Consider the following 10,760-nt stretch of genomic DNA (forward strand, 5'->3'; position numbering starts at 1 on the left):
GGTTGCAAACCCAGACCTAAGCAGAATAACTGGTCCAATATCGATATTGGCTTGGTTCAGATTTATTCGAGACGATCGAAACCATTTGGTAGAAGCAAACGATACGCCTTATGATGCTTATACCCTGAAAAAATTTTACATATCCCCTGGAAATCGTGACTGGAGTAAAAATAAAAAGACAACCGAAAGCGAAGAAATGTGAAATGTTTTGGTCGAGGATGTCTTTAATATGAAGAATAAACGCACATTCGTTTAAGCGGAAACTATAAATTACAAAATTACTGGCATTTATAGAAAGGATTATTTTGATGTGTACAAATAAATAGAAAATTGATGTATCGGATACACTCAATCTTACGTGACAATTATAAGGATATGGTCATTATTCTTTACAAAAAGCCAAACATGGAAATGTTCATGGTTCAACAGATACTGTTTATTATAGGCTCATTTTAAACTAAAGCAAGTCGTAAAAATGTTAATAAGAATCCGTGAATGAACAAAAGACTGATGGAATATCACCTCTAAAAATAACGTCAATATATGCTTCTTCTGTTGGGCTAGAAAGAGGAAATGTTAACCCGATACACTCATTTCTTTGTCACTTTGTTATCAATAATATATGTCAGCATCTGTAATGTCCAAGTGCATATTCACCGCTGTGTAAATATTTTTTTTAATCTAAATGTATTCTCGATTATAGCACCCTTTATTTCATCGTTGTTTTGTTTAATTAATTAATAAAGATGCCATTAACTTTTGTCTGGCAATACTGCAAGACCCTTACTATTACTTGGCTAAATATGAAATTATCGCGTCATTAATTTATCTTATTATGACAAAATTGCCTTAAAGTTATTTAAAATAAATTGAATTAATTGTTAAACGGTGCATTATGAGAATTTAGTTGCAAAACCAAATATCCATTATAATCAATTTTGTCTGGAACAGAAATACATACCTTCATTTATAATAAACTTCACGCATACTTTCTACAGAGTTATAAAGTCTCGAAGTCTTGTTTATCATCTATCTTCATGGAAAATATTAAAAGAATTTACGGAGCAACCATTTTATTTTTATGGGGTACGATCAAACTTGAAATAAAAAGGCAGGAAAATTATATATGATTAAACAAAATCAGGATGAACAATTGAGTAAGTTCAAAACAGGCTAGCGTTTAAAAGTCAGGTAGGAAATTAAACTGAAAAAAATCAAGGACACAAAATTTGATCAAAGCCAAACAAAAACCAACCAAACAAACAAAAACAAATGGTTGCTCCCAAAACAAATGTTGTTTTCATAATGTAACATTCACCGATATTTTAGAAATTTGTCGGATATTTGTTCATTTCGAATCTGACATTGTATTAAATCTTAAGTGTAGGTAACCACAGATTTAACATTGTTAGATGTATCAATATGTTAGATAAATACTAATTTTGAACTGTATTGATATTCAATGTACACTTGCTTTGTTTTAGGTACAGCAATGATTGTTTGCTCTTTATCATTGAACCAGTGTAGACAAGGAAATTTACGTCTTCAACAAGAAAATGAAAGGCTTGGGAGCCTAATACAATGTATAAGACAGCTTCAATCGGTTCAAACAGAATTAACAACTTGTCAGAATGACCTTTCGTCTTGCCAGACTACAACTAACACGGTTCAAGCCCAACTGACTGTTTTTCAAGCAATAACTCCGGATATGCAGCGATGTAATGCATTCTCGAATGTATTTCTTCAATGTACTTTCAATACGTGTAGTCCTGTCTGTGTAGCAAGCGGTTTACCACCTTTATATCAGTAACTGAATGTTGTTTTGTAAATAAAGGTGTCAAGGTTATAAGATAACACATGTTCTAAAAAAGTCTGACTGGTCAAGTTCCAAAATTAAAATATAACAAACACATACTAAAACCTGGAAATCCAGTTGAAAAGATAATGCCGATAGGGTATGGCAGTATTGTCATGTGACTCAGTGGTTTCAAGAGAATGGGTACTAGTCTACCATTCAAATGCATGGAGGTTTGTCACTTACAAGTTGATGTGTTCAATATTAAAAGTACAACCCCTTTTCGTGTACAAAATACCAATAAAAATGATAAATATCTATTTCTACATAATAAAAGTGTTAGGAAAATGCATTAAATAGAAAATTTTGGATTCAATTTACCCTTTCCACATCCCGGAAGTAAAGAAATAAAATGCAGATCGGTCTTCTTAGTTCAATACTTTCTAGATAGGAAATTCCGGTAAGGAAAATGAAATTAGAACAAGACTTATAAACCCTATACATGTACAAATTGATATTCATATGCTTCGATCGTCAAAGTTCACAAGTTGGGTGCAAATAAAAACTCATTATTTACGGTTTTATCAAAGTATCTACCTCTTTGGATCTTCGTACGTTTTTCCTGATTTTCTTTGGGCGGAAGTTTAGGTCGCTATTTATTAAATTGGGAGAAATGTTTCGACAAGCAGAATTAACTTGTCAATGATCCTTTAGTATTTCAAGGATGTGAAATCCCATTATAAAAGCAAATTATGATGTTTTATACCTTTCAACCCTTCATACTAAAGACAAATACAAACGTAAGACATTATCAGGTAAGAAACATGTTTATACTACTGTAACAACAGGGGCTTATTACTACAATCAAAATCACAATTTTCATTTTTTTTTTTACATTTTGTATACTTAAAATAAAGTGCGATCGTATCGATACATAATACACAATAAGGTTGAATCAATTTAGTATAAGTATTTCTAAGAATCAGGCAGAATGGGGAAATCAGAAACATATTTGTGAAAACCCTCGATCTGATAATATTAGAATTTCACTCAAGGATGATTTTTCTATTCAAAATGTTTTTATGTATTTTCTTTCAGTCTTCTCTTTTAATACATTTTGCCCCTGACGAGGACCCTTAGGCCGAAAATTTGCCTCATTTTCTTTATTTTTACGTTTTATTTGTTTAGTTCAATTTTATCCTTTAAACGAAGCTATTGTTTACTTATGTGTTATTCTGATGAATAATTTGCTTTGGCTTGCCATTATGTACATGATCTTATAATAAAGAAATTATTAGAAAACAGAAATGTGTTTTCTTTGAATACTATTTTAAAAAGAAATTTATCAAAGCTTTTATTACTTTCTTTACTTCGCATGATTTAAATTGATCATTGATACTATTTGGGGGTCTTTCCCAACCATTGTTAGTACACCATACATGGTAGTACGGGACAGCTCATATAGGTGCTATTATGTAGGATAGAGATCAAATTAACTATCCATGTCACAACAAATCAGATTATACAGAGAGAAACGAGAGTCGGAGTGATATGACTGACTATGTTACTTAGTTTTTTTATCACACAGGCTGCTGTGTTCTGGACTTGTTGCAATTTGTTTGTAATGTTAGTAGGCAGTCCATATAGCATAGCATTTCCATAATCCAATCTAGAAATTACTAGCAAGTTTATTACGGTTTTACAAGCATCGGTTGTAATGTAAGGTCGTATTCCTCCGATGTTTCGGATATGGAAAAAAACATGATTTAGCCGTTGCACTGATCTGTTTCTCCATACTGAGTGTCTTATCGAAAATAACACAAAAATTTCGGACAAAGGAGACATTACTGACAACTGATCCGTCGAACGAAAGATTACAATCGGAAAAGTTTTAATTCGGTGTTTTCGTGTGAAAACGATTAATTCGGTCTTGTCTTGGTTCAATTTAAGGAGATTTGATAGCATCCAGTTGCTAATGTCTGCTAGGCATGCTTCAATGCGACTTGAAATGTCACCTCAGCTGTCCAATGGTTCAATGACAAGATATACCTTGGTATCATCTGCATAACAGTAACATCCCATGCCGTGTTTTGACATATTTGTCCAATCGGGTAAGAAAATAGGCAATAAAGCCTCGGTCCCAACACCGATCCCTGAGGCACATCGTATTTGAGATGCATCACATCTGAATAAAGTGATCCAATTGCGATTTTCTGAGTTCGGTTTGCTAGATATGATTTAATTGGGCTAAGGAAGACCCACATATTCCATAGGAATATTCTAAACGTTCGAATAGTATTTTGTGGTCAATTACGTCAAACGCAGCTGACAGATCTAGCATAACTAAAACCGCACACGAGTTTTTGTTTAGTGCAAATGCAATGTCATGGTGAACTCGTTAAAGAGCTGTCTCCGTAGAATGTCCAGTACGGTAAGCTAATTGCAAGTTGTCAAGGAGTGAATCGGACTGCAGGTGACTTTCAACACGTGCCGCAACTACTTTTTCGAGGATCTTTTACAGGGATGATAGGTTTGACACAGGGCAGTAATTTTTAAACACATCTTTATCCAAGCCGGACTTTTTAAGGAGCGGTCGTACAGTGGCCTCCTTAAATGTCTGTGTAACATGTTCTTCCGTAAAAGATGTATTGGCAATATCTGTTATGAAATAGACAACGCTATCCAAACACTATTTTAGAAGATATGTTGGCATTGGATCTAGCTCGCATGATTTCGGTTTAGTCTTCTGAATGATCTCACGGATTTTATCAATCGAAGACGAATGAAAAGTTGTGAGTGGTCCTCTTTCAAATTTTACACCAGCTCGTAATATGTCGACATTTTCTCGCTCACCTGATGACCACAAATTGCTACGATTGTCTCGATTATTCCCATGCAAAAAAATTACCAGATGAATTTGCTAGCTGTTTTTCGTTTTGACAAAATGGTAAATTTGTTTCCCATTAGAACGTTGGTGATTCTAGGAAATTGTTTTTCATCGGTTCCAGCTTCCGCAATTTTATTTGAGAAGTAATCTTGATGTACTGATTGTTCTATCATTAGATATGAATATTGATTGCAGTTAAGAAAAGTCGGGAAAAACTTGGAAATAATTAGTGGTTTTACTTTTCCCAGGTGTATATTTTATATAGTACGGTTCAAAGACATAGCACTTAAGTAGAGTACCATAGTTTCAAAGACCAACTACATCCGATTCAAAAATATTTGCCGGTCTGACGGCACCTTATACAAATAAAAATTGTTTTAAGAGTTATTTTTTTCTGTATTTCAGTGTTATTTACAAATATGTCACCCTTAATTTGGATTTCCAAAATTCATTCTTTATAATTCACATTACCTTAGATCAGATGTTATTTGAAAGGCCACGTGATAATATAAGTTAACTGTAACATTTTAAACAAACTATCAAAAAGAGAATTATGTATGCTTTCCAACCTAGTATCACATTGTTGGTTGTAGTGCTGCATAAGGAGGTAGAACTAGGTTAAGGGAAATAACTCTTGAAATCATTGATATGTTAATTTGTATTATATTCAATTTCACTAAAGCCTATCAAGCATTTATTTGAAACAGAATGAAATGAGATGGATGTTATATGCTTTCCACAATGTGAAGTAGATTTGTAAGAGTAATACCCCTTAGCCTAGGCCTACCTCTTTAGGCCAGTAAATTTTCCAATCTGTTTTAACAATTGATGCTGTATTACCATCAATCGCTTACTAAAAATATTTTATGTACAATTGCACTTTTGTTTAAATGTCAGAGAGAGAAAAACAAAGATTGTTTGTTTTGAATCTTACCCAATACAAGAATAAAGAAGAGAAAGAAAATAAACTTATTAATTACACAAAAAATTGTACCTGCGGTGTTCTACTTCCTAATACAGAAAGAATAAGAAACGGATGGTTCTAGGTTTCATATTGAGTCAAATGAGGCAGATAATTATAGATTTCTTAACGAGAAAAAGAAGACATATAATTATCGGTTTGAATTTTTTATGAGCGGGTGTTTCTCGAAAAGCAGATGACGCTTATCCTACCGGTGCACCAGGTCCATACTTCCATTCTTTAGTGGCGTCCGAGTTGCTCATTTACATTTGTTACTTTGTATGTATTATTTTAGTTACTTTATGTCCTTTGTTATGTATGTCTGTTTTCCATGTCTAGTCTTTGTCCCTGGATTTTCGCTAGAATCTTGGTTCCCTTGTTCACTCTTCCATAACTAGAAGAAGGCGGCAGATTGTTAATAGGTTTCATAACGAGTGAAAGGAAACATATAATTAAAGGTTTCATAAAGAGTAAATAGAGACAGATAATTTTATATTTTATAAGGCGTGGAAAATGACAGATAATAAAAATAGGTTTCATAACGAGTAAAAAGGAGGCAAGTAATTAGAAGTTTCATAATGAGTGAAAGGAGACAAATTATCAAAGGTTTCAATAAGAGTAAACGGGAACAGATGATTAAAGGTTTTAAGATAGGTAAAATGATACAGATAATTATAGGTTTCATAATGAGTGAAAGTTGAACATAGCAAACTATAAACTTTCTCAAGTTATTTAATTTCAACCTCATGGTGAATAAAGCGAGTTGATATTTGCAATAATCAAATTTTACGGATCACAAGACCTTTTTCTCTATGATTATTTAGTCGCTTGACCTTCAACATTTGTCATTGAGGAAATTCTTGCGATCGTCCATGTATGAAGGCATCACTTGTTACGGGAGAACAACATTACAAAAATTTGAAATCTCCATATCACTTGTTGACATTGTCTATGATATCCCTTTATAAGTTATTATTAACAAATGAGTTTTTAGACAAGAATTGATTTACATATTTAAGTAGCACTCCAGCTAAGGATCATGCAAAATGTGATACATGGTTGGAAAGCCTACATATTTTTATTTTTGATATTTTGTTTGAAATGTCATAGTAAACAGAAATAAACATATGGTTTTTATATAACCCATGCTCTTAGGAGATAAAAATTATATAGATTGCACTTTAGATTTCAAAATTAAGGGAGATAACTCTGTAAATGGCGCTCCAATACAATAGAATCTTCTATATTTTCAATGTCGATTATCTCCTAAGAGCAGGCAGATTTGAATAAATAATCACACATTTCATAGTAGAGACCCATAAAACAACTTAATTACAAAAATCAAAATATGTAACCTTTTTGGGGTGTATCACATTTTTCAGATTTTGCATGATTCTTACAAAGACAGCTATTTAAGTTGAATGTATACCGTTATGTTTAGTCAATATGCAACATATTAAGGGGACCTACACAAACAACGTTATTTCTCATGATTTTCACATGAATTATGGTTAAGTTCCTACAAGATTGAAGTCATCACTACAGAAGTCTTTAGGTCTTCATCATGGATCATCACGGTGTATCAATCTGTATCATGTTAAAACATGTCATAGTTTTCCTTTCTTTTTTCGTCTACCCTGTACTTGACTTGTTATGAGCAACTCGGTGGGTGTTTCTAGAAAAGCAGAGGATGCTTATTCTATCAGTGCACCTGTCCATGCTCCCAGGTTTTTGTTAAATCCGAGTTTTACTCACTTACTTTTGATACTTTGTATGTATTATTTTGGCTATTTCATGTTCTTTGTTGTGTGTGTCTGTTTTCCATGTCTGGTCTTTGTCCCTGGATGATATTTCATTTTATTACCGCTAAAATCATCGTTCCCTTGATTACTCTTCCACGATTTCTGCATGAGTTAAGCACATAAAATATGTGAAAGACGTCACGTGAAATTTAAGTGTAATGAGCATATTTCACATTAAGTACAATTTGATTTCATTTGAACATTACATACCGGTGTTATTACCTCGATGACATTTGTTGTCCATCCATAAGTATTTGTTACCAATGACGGTAAAAATAAAAAAAATCTGCATACTCTATCCGTCAAGAGAACACTTTCGAAATATCACTGCTTATCTTCGCAAATCACTATTGGGATATTGTAAATGGAAATATTGTAGTAAATGGGGCAACCGTCGTGACGAACAAGGTATCAGCTTTCAGGACAAACAACCAAGCACAATAATGCGACACAGCCTTCACCTATCACAATGTTCAACATAATGATTTCACACAAAATTGATGATACGACATTTGGAGTCAATCTGGCGACTTGAATATTTGGGAATCAGTAGCACAGAATTAAACGAGGAGAATAACGACAGATGATATTTGAAACGTTGCCGAAGCAAATCCGGAGAATCTTGAGGAAACAAGTATTTTGCTGCGCTAACATGGAAAGAAATCATGACGACTTGCCGACGAAATTTACAGTAGCCAAGACAAGGACTGAAAACGTTGTCCTGAGGCTCAGCCAAGAACCAAACAATTTGAAACATAATGGAGACATTATAGCCGATCGAGAGCATAGATGATTCATAGAAAAAGTAACATAATCTGCCGTAGGACCGTCCAGAAGAAGAATATTTGCACCATCTAGAGTAGAAGAATAGCAGCACTACCCCCATAAGAATCGTATATTATTATATTTGTTGTATGTCGCCCAACCATACCAGCCGAAACTCCACCAAAGAGCAAAGCCAATCTCTTTAACAAACGAGAAAGTGTTTTTTCATACGTAGGACTGAAGCAATGCAACAGAGCCGCAACGCGCATCTTTTGGTTGAGCGATTCATCAGATCAAGAATGTATCACAAACTTACATATTCCGATCCGTGCTCTTTGGTATAAAATGCTCACCTTCCATCTCATATCTAACACTATTCAGAATGTAATACGAGACAAAGACCAGATATGAAAAACAAACATATACAACAAAGAACATAAAATAACCAAAATAATACATAAACAGTAACAAAAGAAAATAAGCAACGCGGACTTCACTAAAAAACTGGGAGCACGGACCAGTTGCACCGGTAGGGTAGGCGTCTTCTACTTTTCTAGAAACACCCATCGAATTGCCCATAAAAAGTCAAGTCCGGGGAAGACGAAAGAGGAAAAGGAAACTATGACACGTTGAACAAATCAGTTTCCATGGCGCAGATTGTTACACTGAACCACGAGTTCATGATGACGAGCATAAAACTTCTGTATTGATGACTTCAATCTTGTAGCAACATTACCCTGTTCCAGAAGCCTAATTGTAAGAAGTTTAGCGCGATACTAAACGTCTGCATATTAACGGCAAGCTCTGGCATAACGTAGGAGTTGTCATATGAAAATTCCATACGCAACTGCTGAAAGGTTTTTGCCACAGATGAAAGGAAAGTTGGCAATACGTAATGAAAAGTCATCGCGTTTGTCGCTTTGTTTGGTCAATAATTTTTCTTTGAAGAAGTTGTCCCGTTACAGCTACGTTGCCATAACTAGAACTCATAGGAGCCATAATTTGAACAAATTTAGCTTCACACTTGTTATGGACGTTGGATCTTGAGCGAATTATATTTTGGACTGATATTACAATATTATTGCACTGGCTAATATCTACGAAGCAGCTCAAAGATTTATATCGAATGGAGTGAATGAGATTAATATGTTAACTCATCCTACGAATGGTGACACTGTCCCACGGAAGATAACACAGCGGACCTACTTTCACGGGGAATTACTGCCGCATAGTATTTTGAAAGCCCGTTGAGGAAAAGTTGCCCGGTGTGGCTTACAGACGTAACACGATGAAAATCTCGATTCAGGGTTATCGTGAAAATAGAACGGAATTATGATCTTCGATATCTCATTACTAAACACTACAACTCAACGTCAGTAGTCGTAATCTAGTCTAAAAAAACACTACACACTGCTATTTCAAGCTATTTCTGATTTGTTTTTTTAAATACAATATTATAAATGTAATCAACGTATTGCCAAATCACGATTTTTTTTATTATCGACAATATATTTGTGTTCAGTGGTTTTGAATTTATTTGAACACATAGTCAACATTGAATAACAACTATTTGTGTTCTTCTGTCGTTTGTCTATTCCTTCATTTATTTAAGCACACCTAGATATAGATACGAAGAAAATCATCATCCAGATATACTGAAGAAGATGCTACAAGATGTTTTAGCAAACGGTCGGCATTCCAATGGGAACAAATTTTGCTCCGCCGCTCACTGACCTATTCCTTCACGGTTATGAGGCTGACTTTATGGATGATCAGTTTCAATAGAAGGAACATTGTTTAGTTAGATCCCTTGATCTCGGTCTCGCTGTATAGATGACTTATTATCTTTAAACAATTCTATTTTCGGGGATTTTATTTACTACATCGACCCGAAAAAAAAAACTTGAGATTAAGTACACTATAGACACTATGAATTCAGTCTCAAATCTTGACTTACACTTAATAGATCGGTGGTAAAGGAAAACTTATGACAGACGTATACGACACCACGATGACTTTGCAGTCCTTATTGTTTATCTGTAGCAACATCTCTTTAGCACAAGCTAATAGGGTTCAAATGTAATGCCAGAGCTTCACATAACTATGCAGACTTTTCGAAACGTTCTCGAGTTCTACAATTGGGATTTCGGACAAGGTAAGTTATACTGCCATAAGATTGAAGTCATCACTACCGAACTTTTATGGTCGTCATCATGAACTCGTGGATAGTTACGGTGTATCAATCTGCACTATGAGAACGGATTTGTTAATCCTTGCATTGTTTTACTCCCTCTTTCGTCCACCCTGGACTTAACTTTTTATGAGCAACTTTTATGAACAAAAGTCGGTGTTTTGTGTATTACAGAAAAAAACAGAGGACGCCTATCCTACCGATGCAATAGTCTACGCTACAAGTATTTGGTGAATTCCGATTTTCCAATTTATTGTTGTTTCCTTGTACGTGTAATTTTGGTTATTTTATGTTATTTTTGTGTGACTGTTTTCCGTATCCTAGGATCATATTATTGTAATTGCTGCTCGAATCCTGGT

This window comes from Perna viridis, chromosome 11 (genome assembly GCF_037379345.1).
Source record: "Perna viridis isolate PV_CMFRI_1.1 ecotype Kerala chromosome 11, ASM3737934v1, whole genome shotgun sequence".
NCBI lineage: Eukaryota > Metazoa > Mollusca > Bivalvia > Mytilida > Mytilidae > Perna > Perna viridis.